At 36.5% G+C, this 22,041-nt stretch overlaps 1 protein-coding gene across 2 annotated transcripts in view; it reads right to left on the bottom strand.

The window, feature by feature from the left end:
• Window positions 1–22,041, bottom strand: part of LOC115209620 — a 52,344-nt gene that overhangs the window by 30,276 nt on the left and 27 nt on the right. Inside the window, exons 1-2 of one of the 2 annotated variants that reach the window (XM_029778071.2) lie at window positions 21,851–22,041; window positions 40–78 (exon numbers count right to left, since the gene is read on the bottom strand). The exon at window positions 21,851–22,041 is cut by the window's right edge and continues 27 nt beyond it. The gene's annotated coding sequence lies outside the window, so the exon portion shown is untranslated. The remainder of the gene's footprint in view (window positions 1–39; window positions 79–21,850) is intronic. The other variant, XM_029778072.2, reaches the window with a different exon arrangement.

Below are 22,041 nucleotides of genomic sequence, written 5' to 3'. Positions count from 1 at the left end.
TAAGTGAGATTTGATTTAAGAAATAGATGATCCCTTTACCCATGTTGAAGTTTAATGGCCCCTTTCTCTCTTCCACGACTATAACGAATAAATAAGAGAAAAATAAATTAGATGCAAAGAAGGAGAAAAAGTCTTTGTTAGTATACTGGAGTAGACTAAATAGAAAATGTTGGAAATAAAACGTTTACCATAAAATGTTAACCATCTCACTGATTTGGGAACATATGATCGCATCTTTATTTGAAAAGGAATTGTGTTTGGATGGATTGCTGTTGTTGTTGTTATTGTTTCAGAAGTTTTAAATCAATCTTTACTTGTGTTGATGATGACAAAACTTCCTATGTAAATTGTTACTACAGAGTAAATAGGTTTGGTGATACAAACATGAAAATACAACTCAAAACACAAGTATATATATATATATATATATATTTGTAAAAAATGAAGTTCGAAAATGCTGCTGTATTATACAATTTTTAATTTTTATATATACATTATAACATGTTTCAGTTCCTGAAATGAACCTTATCAAAAAAAGTTATATATAAAAAGAGACAGCTCATGCCGTCAAACACAAGAAATTCATTTATAATACACAACGGAGTCAGACATCTTAGAGTTCATGTATAGTTGATATATAGTTCATGTATAGTTGATATATAGTTTGAAGTATATGTTCAAAGTGTTCGATGCAGTGGCCCACGGTGGCGATACGTATTCAATACAAAAAACAGATCAAAGTGGTGGAAAGCGGTCAATACAGAAGATTGATGTTTCCGAAAGAGCGAGGAATTCATTTTTACCTTAAGCAATTGTGATGACCCATGGTGGAAGTTCGCTGGGTGGTTCAAGTGAGTTTTTGTGAAATGCTCGGTTTTATAATGCCTGTTAGGTGGTCAATCTAGCGTAGCGTGACGTCATCAATGTTTTGACCAATCGTTTCGTTAGGTGGCTTTAATCAAGTGGAACGGGACGTCATCATTATTTTGACCAATCGCTGCATTATAACTCCCTCTTGTTTGTTTCCTGTCTTGACCAGTCGCTTCGTTAGTCAAGCATAGCGGGACGTCATCCAGATTCTGCCCAATCACGACTTATAGCTACATTAGATCTGCCCCCTGTCTGTACTTGTTAGGTGACTATCCAAGCAGAAAAGGACGTCATCAATATTCTGACTAATGACTGTCCCCTGTTTGTATCCTGTCCATTCTAGCAGAGCTAGACGTCATCAACTTGTTGACCAATCAGAATCGGGTCTGACCCTTAGCTGTATCGTATGTATCAGGGTCAGATTTGCACGAAAGAATTCTTTTCCTTTTTTACTAAGGCATATTTCGTCAGAGTGAGTGTCTGTTTGAAGTAGCGGCCGTGGTGAAATTTGGTTCTCCTTTTCGGAGGACTTATCTTTTGTTTTAGTATTCCTGGCCCAGGGTGTTTAAACTTGGTCTAAATTTTTTTATGAAATATAGTTCTTTATTTTGGCGTTGTGTGAAGGTTGCGTTGTCACTGAATTTATAGAGCGGGTTAGTTGTAAATTTCGGATTTACATTTCCAGCACATCTATCTATGTGTCCGCTGACCGGTATTTTGCAGTAATCAGGGTTTCTAATTTGTGATTTATGCATCGCCATCCTGTTACGTAAGCTATTTTTTGTATGGCCTATATACTGCCTATTGCAGCCTGCACATGTTATGACGTAAATTAAGTTTTCTGATGCGCAGGTGAAGTTTGTTCTGATGGTGAACTGGTGGCCTTGTTCCAGTATAAATTCTGATCCTTCTTTCAAGATGACACAGATTCCGCAGTTGGGCCTTCCACATTTTCTAACTGCTGGTTTTGTGGTTGATGTTGAGTGCAGTGTAGCTTGGGTTAAAATCCTTTTCAAGGATTTTGGTTGCCGTTTACTTTTAATGATGGTGTGTGTTTCGAGGATCCGGTTCATCTTTGGGTCTCCCTTTAGTAGGGCTGTGCTTTGTAGTATGGTGTTGAAGGCCTCATTGTTGAGTGGGTTGTGTGTAGAGATGTAGGGAAGGGTTTTTAATTGTTCTTTCTTTTTTGGTTTTGTTTGTCTCAGGTCTTCTATACTTAATTTAAGTACCCGTTGGATTGCACTGTCTATTAGGGGCTGTGGATAGTTTCTATTTGTGAGTGTGGTTCTAAGTTCCTGGAGACGTGTGTGTCGGGTGTTTGTGTCTGATATTATGGTGCAAATCCTTCTAGCTAAACAAAAGGGACATTCATTCTAGTGTGTCGTGGGTGGCATGAATCAAAGGGTAGGTACTGTTTAGAGTCTGTCGGTTTATAGTAGATATCTGTCTCTATTTTGTTGCCGGTTTTCTTAATGAGGATGTCTAAAAATGGTAATTCTTTTTCGTTGTGGTCCATCGTGAATTGTATATTGTCATTTATTCCATTTAATAGAATTTTAAATTCCTCAAGTTTCTCTATGCCTTTGTCCCAGATGATGAAACAGTCATCGAGGTATCTTTTCCAGTTGTTATATATATATATACATATATCAATAATAATAAAGGGTAAAATTAATTAATTAACTAGTAATCAATAATTTCACCAAGTAGAATTCGGCATGAAAAAGAACCATTTTGTTTTTGTCCGGGAGTCTCTTCTTATAGTAGAAGAAATAGCTAAGGTTCTTTGGCTGCTATTTCTAAACTTCAGTATGTGGTAAAGCAAATCTTTGGTGAACCCTAATTATAATTATATTTGTAATTATAAAATATTGTTTTTATATATATATATATATATATATATATATATATATATATATATATAGATAGATAAAAGAAGTTTGCTTTAGAAGTGTTGAGATGTCTTAGAAAGTTAAAGAAGTGATTTTAAATTCTCAAATGCAGGATAATGCTAATCATATAGCCTGGACAGGATAAGCTACCCCTATTTTGCAGAAAAAAGTGTTGGCGGCCGGCTATGAGACTCGAACTCACACCTCCGTGATTATGCGTCGCGGTGCACTGAACCAATTAAGCTAAACCGCTCATATGTATAAAACAATTCAATAACACCGTTTACAAACTCTATGCTTGGAATGACCAATTTTAAATACACACAAGGTACAGGAATCTTATATGTATACCATTCTGCCTAAATAATGGAACTGTAGATACATATCTCACGTCTATTTTCATTCCTCCACTTCACTCTCTATTTCATATCTTATCTAGAATAACTATTGCTTAACCATTTTCTCACGCCATCTCCGATGAAGGTATACATCAAATATCCTGGAAACAGCTGTAAGACTTTCTCTTTATAAATGTTCTGAAATCTTTCACAGCCTTGGATTTTTATCTCATTCTGTTAATTATATATATATATATATATATATATATATAATATATATATATATATATATATATATATATATATAGATAGATAAAAGAAGTTTGCTTTAGAAGTGTTGAGATGTCTTAGAAAGTTAAAGAAGTGATTTTAAATTCTCAAATGCAGGATAATGCTAATCATATAGCCTGGACAGGATAAGCTACCCCTATTTTGCAGAAAAAAGTGTTGGCGGCCGGCTATGAGACTCGAACTCACACCTCCGTGATTATGCGTCGCGGTGCACTGAACCAATTAAGCTAAACCGCTCATATGTATAAAACAATTCAATAACACCGTTTACAAACTCTATGCTTGGAATGACCAATTTTAAATACACACAAGGTACAGGAATCTTATATGTATACCATTCTGCCTAAATAATGGAACTGTAGATACAATATCCCTGCATATCTCACGTCTATTTTCATTCCTCCACTTCACTCTCTATTTCATATCTTATCTAGAATAACTATTGCTTAACCATTTTCTCACGCCATCTCCAATGAAGGGATACATAAAATATCCTGGAAACAGCTGTAAGACTTTCTCTTTATAAATGTTCTGAAATCTTTCACAGCCTTGGATTTTTATCTCATTCTGTTAATTTATATATATATATATATATATATATATATATATATATATATAGCAATAATAATTCTCTAAATGAGATATAGACAGTAACTGCTCCATAACATAAAGGACTAAAGCCATCTGAATATGGCTAGGGACAGGGCAGGGTGGTGGGGGTGTTACTGTTGCATTTAGCCCCAGGCGAACATCGACGTCGCCAGATAGGCTTGACACCATCACGGTGTCCTTTAACCTGCAAAGGGAGATAATTCCCCGATGAAGCGGAAACCACACACGGACCATGGTTTCAAGGTGTATTGCCTATCATCAACGTGTGGTAGGCCCCCGCTTCCTCGACGAAATCTCACTCTGCAGGATATTCATATATAGATTTTCAAGCAAAATACATTTGCTGATTTCGAAAATCTGTTCGACAGCAATAATAATTCTCTAAATGAGATATAGACAGTAACTGCTCCATAACATAAGGGACTAAAGCCATCTGAATATGGCTAGGGACAGGGCAGGGTGGTGGGGGTGTTACTGTTGCATTTAGCCCCAGGCGAACATCGACGTCGCCAGATAGGCTTGACACCATCACGGTGTCCTTTAACCTGCAAAGGGAGATAATTCCCCGATGAAGCGGAAACCACACACGGACCATGGTTTCAAGGTGTATTGCCTATCATCAATGTGTGGTGTCAAGCCTATCTGGCGACGTCGATGTTCGCCTGGGGCTAAATGCAACAGTAACACCCCCACCACCCTGCCCTGTCCCTAGCCATATTCAGATGGCTTTAGTCCCTTATGTATATATATATATTTATATGTATACATACATATCATCATCGTCATCATCATCATTATTATTAAGGAGGCGAGCTGGCAGATTTGCTAGCATGCCAGGCAAAATGCTTATCAGCATTTCATCTGTCCTTGTGTTCTGAGTTCAAATTCCACTGAGGTCGACTTCGCCTGTCATCCTTTTGGGGTTGATAAAATAAGTACCAGTGAAATACTGGGTTCAATGTAATTGATTAGTCCTCTCCCCCATAATTTCAGGCCTTGTGCCTTCAGTAGAAAGGATAATTATTATTATTATTATTATTATTATTATTATTATAATTATTATTATTGTTATTATTCATAAGCAGAAAGGCAGTGAGGTGGCAGAACTGTTACTGCACTAGTCAAAATGCTTAGCAGTATTTCGTCCAGTTTTAGATTCTGAGTTCAAATTCCGCTGAGGTTGACTTTGCTTTTCACCCTAAGTACCAATAAGTACAATATTTGGTCTTCTCCCTCACGGGAGAGGCAGTGGGAAAGTCTACTAAAAAGTTTGCCAGAGGAGGAGACATAAACAGCATTAAAGATCCTGGATGGCCTCCATAGGTAACTGTGGAGGTCATCTCAGACACGGATAATGGACTCCTTCCCAGAAGGTGTATTCCGCTTCCAATTATGGCACTCTGACGTGGCACTATCAGACTGCTTAAGTGATGCTTTGAACCTGGTCGGGTGCCAGTGGGGCAGAAAATTGTAAAATTAAGAGGCTGAGTGCCTCATACTGAAAGGGCATATGGCCCTAAAAGAGAAAAATGTAAGAGGCCTAGTGTCTCATTTTTAAGGACACGGTGTTATTTTTGGTAAGAGGCTTAGTGCCTCATTGTAAGGACCTTGAGTCCAAATGGAACAATAGTAAGAGGTTTATTACCTCAAATTGTATGTTTTGTAAAAGAACAGTGTTTTAGAGAAGCAGAGATCGGTGGGTGTCTTCTGCCTTCCCTCATTAATACCATTTTTTCATCATTCATCTCATTAATGTTATTGTCCAGCCCATAGCTACTACTTCTGTGTAATGCCTTGATGGCAAATTGAATGAAATAAAATACCAGTCAAGTACCAAAGTACTTGACTGGTACTTAAATTGGTGTCAATTTAATTGACTTCCCCTTGCATCAAAAACTACTGGGCCTGTGCCAAGATCTGAAACCATTATTAACCAGCAAACGTTATGGGGTTGAGGGTTTCAGCCAATAGTCATAAATAGCATTATTACTAAGCTAAGAGGGTTTCTTTAGTTCTACAACAGACTGATACTCTAGTCAAGTGGTATGATAAAATGTACCTAATCCATAATGAGTTAATTTTAAATGTAAACACTATCACTAATTGGTGTAAATATTTAGGTATGCCATAAAAGCCTGTCCAACTGTTTACACTGTTAAATGGTGGGTGCTAGGAAGAATATTCAGCTGTAAAAAATAACTATAGTGAAAAAGAAAAGGAAGGAATGAAGGAAAGACAAACTCCATAGCACAATACAGGAAACCAGCTGATAAGACCAGTAACTCCAAGTAACAACTATAGGCATGTATCTAGTTCATGTTGTAAAGTGGTTCCAAAAGAAAACATGGCAATTTTTTCCGTTTCCATCGCTGTGTGTACAAGATGACAAGAGACTGTAACAGGAGGTGAGATGTTTTAAAACCTATCTAACCAAGGCAAATGATGATGATGATGATGATGACGATGATGATGGTGGCAGTAGCAGCAGCTATTTCAAGCCTAACAAAAGTCTTGAAAAAATCTAAGAGTTAATCTGAGTGTTACACAAGCAGAATTGCATCTATTTTGTGCACATTTAGAAGGTTTAACCAAAATATTTGTTCTTCCTATTCACAGATAGTCAACCGATTGGAGAGGTGATCTTTCTTATTCATTTATTTTCAAACTGACTTCACCCGAAACATAAAAGTTAATGGAATTTGTACGTAATTATATGTTTTTATATGAATAAATTCTCTTTTAAAAACGTTTGTTTCATTGAATGCTTTATCAACCCTTTTTGTTACTATATTTCTGTTGAAATATATTGTCTTTATTTCAATTTACTTTGAAAATAGGGAAGAATTTAATAAAACAACTTTGTCAAACTATTGTTTGGAGCATGTGACGTAGTGGTTAAGAGCACAGGCTATCAACCCCGAGCTTCCTAGTTTGATTCCAGGCAGTGACCTTAATAATAATAATAATAATAATAATAATAATAATAAACACAACATCAAAAAATACCTTAGGAATAAGGACCCAGGTTCAAAATTTCCCCAAGACACCTGATGAAGGCTGGAGGGTATATAGCAGCTTGCTTACCAACCACATGGTTCCGGGTTCAGTTCCACTGCGTGGCACTTTCGGCAAGTGTCTTCTACTATAGCCTCTGGCCAACCAAAGCCTTGTGAGTGGATTTGATAGACGGAAACTGAAAGAAGCCCATCGTATATATATGTGTATATATATATATATATATATATATATATATATATATATGTGTGTGTGTGTGTGTTTGTGTGTCTGTTTGTTCCCCCAACATTGCTTGACAACTGATGGTGGTGTGTTTACATCCCCTAACTTAGTGATTTGGCAAAAGAGATCAATAGAATAAGTACCAGGCTTACAAAGAATAAGTCCTGGGGTCGATTTGCTCGACTAAAGGCGGTGCTCCAGCATTGCTGCAGTCAAATGACTGAAACATGCAAAAGAGTAAAAGAGTATTGATGAAAGGTTTTACTTTAGATCACTTTGTGTTATAGAACTGAAATTCATGTTATAGAACCAAATCAGTTTCAGGTAAGTTGGTATCAAAAGTGTTAAAATTAGGAAAGCAGGAGTTGTCCATAAGATATGGGTATATGTACCATGATATTTGGAAAAAATTGTATAAGGGTTCCAAGATAAAATAAGTGCAGGAATGACTGATATAAATAACAATTTAGAGTTGCTGAAGTATGGAACAAACTGCTGGCATCAGTTGTTAGTTGTCGGAGCACTGCATCCTTCAAAACTTCCATGCTTCCTGAGATTTGCCAACGCTACACCTGATTTTCTCCCCTCCATACACATGCAAGCATGTACCTGACTCATACACTGTTCGCTTCCCAGACATTTGTAGATTACTGCATATGCTTTATGTGCACTTTTGACAAGTTGTGATGCACCTGAGCACTGCATGCAATAATTTCATTATCATTATTATTATAATTATTATTATTAGAAGTGAATAAAAAGGCGTATGTGTGTATTTTAAATGATTATCAATCATTCTTGTGTGGTGTAAATGACTCAGTTTCTATGCATAAACTCAGATCAAGCCACTTACTAAATATCTACAGTTCTAAAATATAAATATTTCCTTAATTTCATCATCATAAAGCCTAAACAATGTAGAATTTGAAAAGGCTTCAGAGCAAAAAGCTAAAAAGCAGCTCAGATCTCTAAACAGTATAGAAAAGAAAAGAAGCAAAACAGTATTAATCAAATTTATGGTTTTTTTAGGAATTGCTAACTTTGTTCAAGGTCCTTTGGCAAACATTGTTTGTACCTGATCTTTATCAAGAATCAAGTTATTACGTAAAGGAAAGAAATCTGAGCAGCTTCTGAAAGTTAATGTTAGAGGATTTCTGTGCAAAACTATACTTTGTTTGCTTTTTGTTTCGTTTTCTTTTCTCACATCACACCCATGTTAGAATTACTAACCAATCAAGATGATATATATATATATATGTGTGTGTGTGTGTGTGTGTGTATGCACACACACACACACAAGCGCGCACACACAGACACCCACAGCCACTGAAATCTTATCTGTTATTAATTGCTGCTGATGATGTCACTGGTTGTAGTGGTTGAGATGAGAAAATACTTGTTTCACTTTCTTCATATTTCTTTCTTTCTCTCTCTCTCTCTCTCTCTCTCTCCCTATGTATATATATATATATATGTGTGTGTGTGTGTGTGTGTGTGTGCATGTAAATGTTATGTAAGTAGATCTTGTTTTTTCTTTCTTTTTTTTTTTTCCAGTTATCTTTTCGTTAATAAATATAACCAAACAGCCAACAAAAAATCGTATATGAACTCTTTCACTTCTCTCTGTTTCCCCACCTCTCTCTATTTTATTCACTAACCTTACAAGCCACTTCATGGTCACTCACCTGTTACGAAACCAACTAAACCAACTTCAGCTAACACCATTAAAGTAATCTATGTTGTTATAAGGCCCTTAACCCTTTCGTTACTGTATTTATTTTTAAATGCTCTGTGTTTCTTTCAATTACTTTAAATGTAACAAAGAATTTAGTAAAATAACTTAGTTACCATTAAGCTAGTGTTAGGAACATAAATTGTGACTAAGGTTTGGTGGAAGATTTTAATTCAAAACTTATGAAAACAAGACATTTGTACAACAGAGCCGGGTTGGTATCAAAGGGGTTAAATTATTCTTATGCACCCCATTCCAATATGTAAAATTACGTCAGTACATATTTTCACCAGCATCATTTCATACTACCTGGAGTTCATTAATTCATTAATTAGATATTAGATTACTTAAACATAGAGACTAATTCAGAATTTATGGAGTAAGAGTAAGGTTTCAATACTATAAACTAATTGTTCACAATGTTTTCAACTTCCAGGTGTGTTGGGGATCAAGTAAAAGTTGTACATGGAAAGGTCAAAAGGATTGTTTTTACCCGTTTAATACCAACCTTCCCAAGACTACCTTGGATCCACGATACAGACTTCCTGTCTTAAAGTGATTTAAATTAAAACCCGCCGTCAAAGTTTCATACTAATTAATGTTTCGTATGGTAGTTTGATAATGACTAATTCATCTTGCTTACTTTTTTAAAAATAAAGGCAGTCAAAAATTTAGAATAAAATCCTCCTCCTCCTCGCCGTTGCCACCACTGTCGTCGTCGCTGCTACTACCACCACCCTCATCATCATCATCATCATCATCATCGTAGTTTTAACATCTAACTTTTCATGTTTGCAAGGGTCAGATGGAGTTTACTGAGGCAGGTACTCTGCAGCCAGATGCCGTTCCTGTTGCCAACCCTTGCCTGTTTCCAAGACAGGTAATATCTCCCCATGCCCAGATATGGCCAGGATGTTGGAAATAAATGGATGCTCAATTTACAATAATCTTGTGATGTTAAAACAAAAAAACTCAAACATATACACACATTTAACACACACATAATGTAGTTGTTGGCTATGGTCAGTCAGGAAGTTACCATTTATGCTCTTAACTATATTAGCAACTCGTTGGACTTGCAGGCCGGAGACATATAACCTCTCAACTAGTGGAGGTAGGAATACAGTGTAGGTCAACCAGGGTTGTGAAAAAACCCCTGAAATGAAATTTGTTGAAGCAAAATACTGTCTAGGGAAAATGGAGTCATCTCACTTACTGGTCCCAGTTGTCTCTGAAAAAGGTCAGTTTATGCATGATTTCCATTTGCAGGGAAATTTCCATGTAGGGAAATTTCACATTTTCGGCATGAATTTTCTCTCTTATGAGAGACATCAACTAAAATTCTTCACTTTTGGAACTTGAGAAGCCTCCTTCCCCACACTAACATCACTGTCAAGTGAATTTTTATGATCTTTATCCTCTCAGCCAAGCAAAGTTTGCATCATCTGCCCTCATTGAGATATGGTCCAGTTGTTTTATAAGCTTCCATTTAATCCTGTATGGTGTACCCTCTTTTTTTAAATGCCATATCTAGTTCAGCAAACAACTAGTTTTCTAAGTTTTCATTTATCAAATCTACCCATAAGGCTTTGCTCATCCCAGGGTTATTGTAGAAGACACTTGCCCACTTGTCTGTGTTTGTCCCCCCCCCCCAACATTTGTACAGTATTTCATATGCTTTATACACACTTTTGACAAGTTGTGGTGCACCTGAGCACTGTATACAATAATTTCATTATTATATTATTATTATTATTATTTAAGATGCCATGTTATGGAATTGAACCTAAAACCACTCAGCCACACCTCCACCAACCCTATTTTATTAAACATACTTATTATAAGAAAATTTGAATAATACATTTTCAAGACATAGACGTAGGAGTGGCTGTGTGGTAAGTAGCTTGCTTATGAACCACATGGTTCTGGATTCAGTCCCACTGCATGGCACCTTGGGCAAGTGTCTTCTACTATAGCCTCGGGCCAACCAAAGCCTTGTGAGTGGATTTGGTAGATGAAAACTGACAGAAGCCCATCATATATATGTATATATACATACATACATATATATGTGTGTGTGTGTGTGTTTGTCCCCCCAACATCGCTTGACAACCGATGCTGGTGTGTTTATGTCCCTGTAACTTAGTGGCTCAGATGAAAGAGACCGATAGAATAAGTACTAGGCTTACAAAGAATAAGTCCCAGGGTCGATTTGCTCGACTAAAAAGGCACTGCTCCAGAATGGACACAGTCATAAGACTGAAACTAGTAAAAGAGTAAGACACATGTGATTTAGCATGGATTTTATGAAGCCTTAAATTATATTTTTACAAAACCATGACATTCCTAGATACCTTTTATGATGCTCTAGTTTGTTGTAGTGCATAGTAAGAGACTGCTGCTACAAACACACTTTTGCTGTTATGTTTTAAAAGATACATCACTCAGTTTAGTAACTCAGAGATGTCATCCCTATGAAAGATCAATACTTAAGTGAGTGTTATCATAGTAAATGTAGTGATCATAAAAGGAAGAAAGAATTAAGTGACAAGGAAAAGAAAAACATTAGCTCACTGGCTCAATATCTGAAACATGTTTGAATGTATCTCCTTTACTTTGCAAAATTATTAAAATAAAATATCAGTCACAGAACCAACTTTTATCTTTTCCTCATTGCATAATTATTACTCATTTACTTGTTTCAGTCATTTGACTGTGGCCATGCTGGAGCACCGCCTTTAGTCGAGCAAATCGGCCCCAGGACTTATTCTTTGGAAGCCTAGTACTTATTCTATCGGTCTCTTTTGCTGAACTGCTAAGTTACGGGGACATAAACACACCAGCATCGGTTGTCAAGCGATGTTGGGGGGACAAACACAGACACACAAACATATATATACATATATACGACAGGCTTCTTTCAATTTCCATTTACCAAATCCACTCACAAGGCTTTAGTCGGCCTGAGGCTATAGTAGAAGACACTTTCCCAAGGTACCATGCAGTGGGACTGAACCCGGAACCATGTGGTTGGTAAGTAAGCTACTTATCACAGCCACTCCTACGCCTATTATTATTATTATTATTATTATTACAAATTAAATTTTTGATTTTAACTGAATACAATATATTAGTTCCAAATTTTGGCACTGGGGTAACAATTTCAGGGGTGGGGGCAAATTGATTATATCAACTTGAGTGCTTAACTGGTACTTGTTTCATCAACCCCAAAAGGATGAAAGGCAAAGTGAACCTCAGCAGAATTTGAACAGATAAAATACTGTTAAGCATTTTACTCTGTATGCTAACAATCCTACCACTTCACCATCTTATCTACATACAATATATTAACACTAATTTAACTATTGGGTTGTCTGGAAAATTTGAGCCGATTTTTAAAGGAAAGAAAAAGGTCAATAAATACTTGCCATTACATTTTAATCAACCAAATATGAACCATTTTGTTGCACAATGCGTCTCCATCTTTCCTTTAACTTGAAAATACCCTCTTCCTAGAATTGAGGTGGTTTCATAGCAAAGAATTCAACAAGGTATCTTTTTATGTCATCCAAGGAATTGAAATTTATACCATTAAGACTACACTGCAGAGACCTGAATAAGTGGAAATCCAAAGGAGCAATATCTGGTGAATATGGAGGGTTAGCTGCTCTGGCAACGATCATGCTCAGATGGTGCTCTTAGTGCTCCACTAGCACGGATGCCAGTCATCGAATTTGATTTCGATTTCACTTGCCTTAACAGGTCTTCGCAAGCAGTACGCTGGTTACACCCCTGGCATAGGCCACAAGGTTATGGTCTCATTTGGCTTGCAAGGTCTTCTGAAGCACAATTTAAAAAATAAGCAATCGCATCATCAAAATCTCAAGGCATCAAATCTCAGAGTATGATTAACGCAAAACAATACAAATCAATGAGCTTTACATTTCATTGAGTAATCTGAATGCTTAAGGGTTAATATTTATTTCTTTATTGCCCACAAGGAGCTAAACGTAGAGGGGACAAACAAGGACAGACAAAGGGATTAAGTCAATTACAGCGACCCCAGTGTGTAACTGGTACTTATTTAATCGACCCCGAAAGGATAAAAGGCAAAGTCGATCTCGGCAGATAAAATACTGCTAAGCATTTCACCCGGCATGCTAACGTTTCTGCCAGCTCGCCACCCTTAAAGGTTAATATTGTTTAATCCCAGACCAGTCCTGAGACTGTAGATCTATGTTCAAAGGTATTTTTGCCATGACCATCCCATTCTTCTCTTGGAAATTGCATTTCTAGAACTACATTTACCAAGATGGGAGGTAAGGTGTAATTTGAGGAAGATATGGATGCTATTTCTAGCTCTCTCTCTCTTTTATTTGATATTACTGCTAGTCTGCTTTTTTTCATATTTTTGGTAGAATTATTTTTGTACATAGTTTGTGTGTAAGTATTTATGGAGGTGGTGGTGAGCTTGTAGAAGAATGTAATTGTAACATTATCAGCAGAGAATGCATTGTCTAAGTTGCAAGATTTTAATAGATCTTCAGCTGGATTTCATGATGAGCATTCAGTTATTCAATCAACTGAATTACATGCTTAATAACTTAATGAGTGGTAGTGACCTGGCAGAATTGTTACTGTGCCAAGAAAAATGCTGAGTGGTATTTTGTTCATCCTTACGTTCTGAGTTCAAATTCCAATGAGGTTGATTTTGCTTTTCATTCTTTCAGGATTGATAAAATGAGTACCAGATGAGCACTGGGGTCAGTGTAATTGACTTACACCCTCCACTGAAATTGCTGGCCTTGTGCCAAAATTTGAAACTAATATTATCAGTGTAGAATGCATTGTGCATGTTGTTAGGTTTAATAGATCTTCTGTCGGGGTTCCTGATGAGCATTCAGTTATTCATTCAACTGAATTATCTACTTATTAACTTAATGTACGCTGGTGCCCTGGCAGAATTGTGAGCACGCTTGGCAAAATGCTTAGTGTTATTTCATTCACCTTTATATTCAGTGTTCAATTTCCACCAAGGTCATGTTATCCTTTCATCTTTTCAGGGTTGATAAAATAACCACCATTTGAGCACTGGGGTTGACGCAATTGACTTAATTACTCCTGGGTATGAGTACAAGAAAAAAAAACTGCATTCCTCTGCCAAAGCCATGTTGAGCCAGTGTGACAGAGCAGGCTCATCAAACCAGTATGATCACAAGCTCAATTTCATGGCCTACACATCTGTCTGTAGTTGGTGGAGAGAACATGCTGAAGCCTTTGTCCTGCAGTAGATTGAATATGGGTAATCCAATCCAACTTAATGTGTAAGTGGCTGAGTATTCCTCAGACACATGTATCATTAACATAATTCTCAGGTTAAATCAGTATGATATAGTGTGGAACAAACCTGGACCATTGAATTAAAGGCATGATCTCCCTGACAGGCTTCCATACACTTTCCATCTACTTGATTTCCTTTACAAACCTTGTGTTAATCGAAAGCTCTAATAAAACACACTGGTTCAGAGTGGTGAAGCTAGATGGCATTGGCCTACCCCCAGATGGCACTTTTATGGGGTGGGGCAGCACTTTTACAGTGTTATACATAAAACATGTTTTATGTATAACACCGATTATATCTATTTATATATATTTTTATATATTTATCCAACCCATGCCAGCATGGAAAGTGGATGTTAAATGATATTTATATCTGGAATTTATACATCCATTTTGTAAATGTGGAAGAATATATGAATATATGTATCTATTTGATCTTTGAGTGTAGATCTGAATTATGTTCCTCTAGTTTCTGCTTACATTGCCTCCGTTCAAATTAAGAAGTGAAATATAGCTCACTTGGAGCACTACAACTCCAGTCTGTATTTTTTGCAAGTATTGTTAACACTAGCAATCTCAAAATAAAACTGAGTATTTTATATATATAAATATATGTGTGTGTGTGTGTGTGTGTGTGTGTGTGTATGAAAGTACATGGCTCAGTGGTTAGAGCGGCGAGCTTACGATCGTGAGGTTGTGAGTTTGAATCCCAGACTGAGCTGCATGTTGTGTTGTTGAGCAAGACACTTTATTTCACGTTGCTCCAGTTCACTCAGCTGTAGAAATGAGTTGCGACGTCACTGGTGCCAAGCTGTATCGACCTTTGTCTTTCCCTTGGATAACACTTGTGGCATGGAGAGGGGAGGCCAGTATGCATGGGCAACTGCTGGTCTTCCATATATAACCTTGTCCAGACTTGTGCCTGGGAGGGTAACTTTCTATATCCAATCCCACGGTCAGTCATGATCGAAGGGGTCTCAGATATATATATACATATACATATATATATATATATATATATATATAATATATATACATATATATATATATTATATATATATATATATATATATATATATATATATATATATACACACACACATATATATATATATATATATATACACACACACACATATGTATGTATCACCTTTACAGCGGCACACCTCTTGTTAACTCTCACTCTCTTTCCCTTCCTCTATCTCTTCCTGTCTCTCTGGCTCGGTAACTACAGCAAGACATCTGTTTCTGCCTCTCTGTCACACTCTAATCTTTCATCATCTGACACATGATCACCTCCTCCAATTCCAACCCCCCTCTAAAAGACTCATTGTCTTGCAAAGTCATTTGGTGACCCCCCGCACCATTGCAGTTGTCACTTAAAAAGCACCCAGTTTACATTGAAAAGTGGTTGGCATTTGGAAGGGCATCCAACTGTAAAAATCACGCCAAAACTCATCTGTGCAAGTGCCACATGAAAAGCACTCAGCCCACTCTGAGGGTGGCTCTATGCTAAGTCTCAAGAGGTTAAAGAACAATGAGCTTCTATGCAATTTCTGATCCCAAAATTCCATTCATAATGCATACTAGTAGAAGGTACTTGTCCAAGGTACCATTCAGTGGAATAGAACCTGAAAGCAAATGGTTGCGAAGCAAGAACCTTTAACACAGAGCTATATTTACACCCATGAACAACATTAAAACGGTAAAACAACTAATTCCTGAACACTAGTGCTGCTTCCAGCTTTTTTTTTTTTTTTTGCTTGCTTTGCTTGTATACCACATGACAACATGGTAACCAAAGCCTTCTAACACTGACTTATGCAACAGCTTCTGTTTTGATTGCTACGGTAATTTAACACTGCTAGGTGTTCTGTTTATCACTGTTAATGTAGATAAAATGCTTCCTTACAGCTAGAGCACTGCTGCTATCTGTAACATAATACTATTGTCATCATATGTTACCATTCTTTCCAGCACCACCAGCGCCAACACCTCCATCACCACCAGCCAGTATCAGTACCAGCAACAGTACAAGTACCAGCATCAGCACCACAACCATCATCAACACAGCCAAAATTGCTGATTCCTCCATCATCATCATCATCATCATCATCCTTACTGCTACCACCATCATCATCCTCAACAACAATAACATCCTTCACCACCACCACTACCACCACCGTCGTCGTCGACGTCGTTGTCTTCATCATCATTATCTTCATCATCCTTATCGTTACCACCATCATCATCCTCAATAACAATAACAACATCTTTCACCACCACCATCATCGTCGTCGTCGTCGTCATCATCATCATCAGCAGCAGCATCATCACCACCACTGCCACCACCACCATGACTAGCACCACTACCAAAACTATTGATTACTGACTGCCTCCCATTCATTGTTACTGCCACCACCACCACCAACAACAGCAGCAGCAGTAATAGTAGCAGACGCCAGATCTAGTCTGAGATTTAACCAGAGCACTTCCTTCCTTTCAGTAACAAAACCAATAATTTCAGTGACAACAGCTGGTTCTTATTCCTTTATTTATTGTAGCTACCATTATAGTCGGATACACAGTAGAACTGGTAGATCATCAGAAAAATACTATGTGATATTAGGTCACATTCTTTTCATGCTCTGAGTTCAAATCCTACTCAGGTCTCGGTCCATGTTATTTTTTAGCCTCTAACCATCAAGAAAATGCATCACTTCACTGGAGTGATCCCAAATAACATAGAAGGCACTGCTACAGCATGGCCATCATCCAATGACAGAAACTAGTAAAAGATTCTAAGAACAAAACAGGATCACTATTATTGGGATGCTGAGGGGCCTTGGCCTTTGGGGAACACTGGAGTTGGCTATTGGCTTCCTTATATGGCAAGGTATGTTGTATAGAAATGACTTTATGATAGCATCCATCCATCCATCCATCCAGCCAGCCAGCCATCCTCATTATCATCATCATCATCGTCATCGTCAATATCAGTGTTTAAGGTCCATGCTCCATGCTGGCATGTGCCTGATGGTTTCACAGGATTCGTTGGTGTCAAAGACAGAATCTGCCCCAGTGTCTTGCTTTGGCATTGTTTCTATGGTCGAATGCCCTTCCTAATGCCAACCACTCTATGGCATGTACAGAATGCTTTTTTCATGCTTTTTCATGCCACCAGCATCAATAAGGCCATCATGCAGTTTGCAAGACTACAAATACTGAGGGGATGATTTTATGCTAGGGGATTAGTGATGGCAGGGGGACAAATACAGACACACACACATAAACACCTATCTATCTATCTATCTATTTATCTATCGATCTATCTATTTATCTATCTATCTATTTATCTATCTATCTATCTATCTATCTATCTATCTATCTATCTATCTATCTATCTATCTATCTACCTACATATCTATCTATCTATCTATCTATCTATCTATCTATCTATCTATCTATCTATCTATCTATCTATCTATCTATCTATCTATCTACCTACCTACCTACCTACCTATCTGTCCGTCTAGCTATCTATCTATTGTTAGCCACTACACACATTTTTTCTCTCTCCTTGTTTTTTCTGTGTCCCTTTCTGTAGAAGAGCGTAGGCTCGAAACGTGATTGACTTTTTATATTCCTGAGCGTTATACTAATACATCTGTTTGTTTTGTACACCACCTGTCTTCGTCTTTTGTTTTTTTCGTAAACTCTCCCTATATATATATATATATATATATAGAGAGAGAGAGAGAATGGTCTTCTTTCAGTTACTGTCTGCCAGATCCACTCACAAGGCTTTGGTCGGCACAAGGGTATATAGTGGTAGAAAACACTTGCCAAAGGTGCCACACAGTGGGCCAGAACCTGAAACCATGTGGTTGGGAAGCAAACTTCTTACCATACAGCCATGCATGCATATATATATATATATATATATATATATATATATATATATTAATATATATATATAATATATATATATATCTAATATATTATAATATATATATATTAATATATATATATATATATATTATATATATTATATATATATATATATATATATATATATATTATATATATTTATTATAATATATATATATTATATATATAATATATATTATATATATATTTATATATATATATATATATATATATATATATATATATTATATATAATAATATATATATATATATATAGATATGTATATATATTATCTATGTGTATTCGTTATATATATATGTGTGTATATATGTATATATGTAATCTATATATATATATATAGATATATATATATATAATATATATATATATACATATATATATATATATATATATATATATATATATATATATATATATATATATATATCAATTGCAGCGTGGAAGGTGTTTATAAGCCATTTAAGAAACACACAAAAGCCGTTCGATTCACTCCAACATTTAATTTTAATTTGTCAAAATATTTCGTCGTCGCTAAAATCCGCGACCTGTTCACTGACAAAGTCCGTGCAGCACGGACTTTGTCAGTGAACAGGTCGCGGATTTTAGCGACGAAAATATTTTGACAAATTAAAATTAAATGTTGGAGTGAATCGAACGGCTTTTGTGTGTTCTTAAATGGTTTATAAACACCTTCCACGCTGCAATTGTTTTCGTTTCAGCACAGGATCTCAGATCAAATTACTTGCTATGCGAGTACATCTCCGTAATATATATATATATACATATATATATATATATATATATTATATATATATATGTATATTATATGTATGTTCTATATATATCTATATATATATGTATGTATATATATATATATAATTTACACATACACACATATATAACAGGTCACTGAATGGTAGGGTCTATTTTATATATGTCACTGTATGATTGTGTATAGAACATATATAAATATATATAACAAGTGGTATACAACATGCTTAATATACTGTATGGCTGGTTAAGCAGTATGGCCCTGATAGAACTAGAGCACAGCATATGTCCATAGTGGTTGTTAATATTTTATTAACAACCTCCACATAGTGGGTTTACTTGAGTAGAACCAATGAGGAAACTTCCACACAGTTACTTGACCTGCTAAAAACAGCAGCCATACTCTTTTTGAAATCACATGCTTCAGTCTTTTTCAAAAAGACATTGTTGAAAATGTAGTCCTAAATATACTGTCGGAATAAAAAGCAAGAATGTCAAGGCTGTGGTGTGACCATAGGTCTGCTGGATGCTGGATCAGAACTGACCTGAGGCTAGATAAAATAGCAGAACTAAAAGCTGATATAATAATAATAATAATAATTATAATAATAATTATAATAATAATGATGGTTTCAAATTTTGGCACAAGGCTTTACTCTTTTACTCTTTTACTTGTTTCAGTCATTTGACTGTGGCCATGCCGGAGCACTGCCTTTAGTCAAGCACATCAACCCCAGGACTTATTCTTTGGAAGCCTAGTATTTATTCTATCGGTCTCTTTTGCCGAACCACTAAGTTACGGGGATGTAAGCACACCACCATCAGTTGTCAAGCGATGTTTGGGGGGGGCGGGAAAAACATATACACACACATACATATATATATATATATATATACATATATACGACAGGCTTCTTTCAGTTTCCGTCTACCAAATCCACTCACAAGGCTTTGGTTGGCCCGAGGCTATAGCAGAAGACACTTGCCCAAGGTACCATGCAGTGGGAATGAACCCAGAACCATGTGGTTGGTAAGCAAGCTACTTACCACACAGCCACTCCTGCACCTAAAATGTAAACACAGGCGAAATACCATTAAGAATTTTGGCTGGCATGCTAACATTTCTGCCAGCTCACCATAACTTTTGGGGAAGGAGTAGGTCAATTACATTGATCCCAGTGCTCAACTGGTACTTATTTTATCAACTTCCAGAAGAAGAAAGGCAAAGTTGATCTCGGCAGAATTTGTTGATCTCAGCCAAATATAAAGATGAATAAAATGCCACTAAGCATATTTGGTATTCTAACAATTCTGCCAGCTCATCACCTTAATAATAATAATGATAATAATATAATAATAATAATAATAATAATAATAATAATAATAATAATAATAATAATAATAATCCTTTCTACAAAAGGCACAAGGCCTGAAATTTTGGGGGAGGGGACTAGTTGATTACATTGATCCCAAAGTTTCACTGGTACTTAATTTATTGACCCCAAAAGGATGAAAGGCAAATTCAATCTCAGTAGAATTTGATCTCAGAATGTAAAGACAGAAGAAGTGCCACAAAGCATTTCGCCTGGTGTGCTAACAATTCTGCCAGCTCACTGCCTTATGATAATGATAATGATGATGATAACAACAGCAACAACAACCACCACCACCATGGCCACCACCACAACCATTTATTGTCTGCTTTCCATGCTGGCATGTGTTGGGTGTTTCAATAGGAACCATTGAGCCAGAGAACTCCAATGGTGTAATGAATAACAGTATTGTATGCTGTTATGAGGAACTGCACGATAGTGTAGAAGGTTATAACTATGGTACTGTATAATGAATAAATATAACCTTATCTTTTTCAGGGGTTCATCACTCCTGAAGGAGGAACCCCTCCCTGGACTCCTTCCACCACTGTCTGTCTCTGGCCAGTTGTGGCCATGGCCATGTAGGCCTCAGGTAGCGGGTGAGATCATCTCACCATCTTGTCTTTGGTTGACCCTTAGATCTTGTCCATGACTTTGTGTCTATTCTGTCGTCCTTCTGCTGTCTTTAGGTCGTGCAATATGGCCAACCCATCTATATTTGACCTCCTTGACGGTTCTTATGTGCTATAGAATCCAGGCACTGGTATCCCTGTTCCACAACATGATGCCGAACATGAACAACCATGTAACACGATATAACGAATGTCTGTAGAGCATCATGTAATGAATGACCACGTAACATGTTTAATGAATGAAGATGTAACACTGTAGATCGAATGACAGTATGCCATTGCATAATGAATGACTGTAAAAAAACTATATAAAGAATGACTGCATAAAACTGTTCACTGAGTGTCTGTGGAACACAAGAACAATGATTGTATGGTTTAGCCTGCAGTGACAAGTTCACATTCTCTTACAGGCCTGAAGCAAAATGAAAAAAACAAAAAAAAAAACATTCAGTTTCTGAACATCTTTCCATTCTCTGTGTGCCTCATCTACAGTTTCCAGGTAATACCAATGGTTAAGTAGTTTAATAAAGGTAATCCATAAAGCCTAATTTGGGTTTACATTATGTTTTGGTCCAGGGATCAACTAAGATTTTTTTTTCCATAACACGTTTTTAAAGAAGAATGATTACACAATATATTTGTTCTTTTTTTCCCTTCAGCCATAAAAAAAAAGCCAATATATTTCAACTACTATAATTACTACTACTACTACTGGCTCTAATAATAACAACAACAACAGCAGTAACCACATTATGTTTATGGTGGGAAATTCTATGCAAGAAACCATATTCCAGAATGAAATCAACTTACCTGTGATCTGAAGAGAGACTGCGCTGATGTTGGCGGTATAAATTACTGCATAATGGCAGGCCAGCTGTTTCTGGGTATGAGCTAAAGCAACTGACAAATTCAACCTGTACTAGTACACCTTTTTATATTTAGGAGAGCTAAATAAAGAAAGTATAGAAGCAGTTAATGACAGAAGGGAGAGAGGGTGAGAC

The sequence above is a fragment of the Octopus sinensis genome, linkage group LG3 (assembly GCF_006345805.1).
Source record: "Octopus sinensis linkage group LG3, ASM634580v1, whole genome shotgun sequence".
NCBI lineage: Eukaryota > Metazoa > Mollusca > Cephalopoda > Octopoda > Octopodidae > Octopus > Octopus sinensis.
The sequence above is the reverse complement of the archived record's forward strand: the minus strand, read 5'-3'. Positions and strand labels throughout refer to the sequence as shown.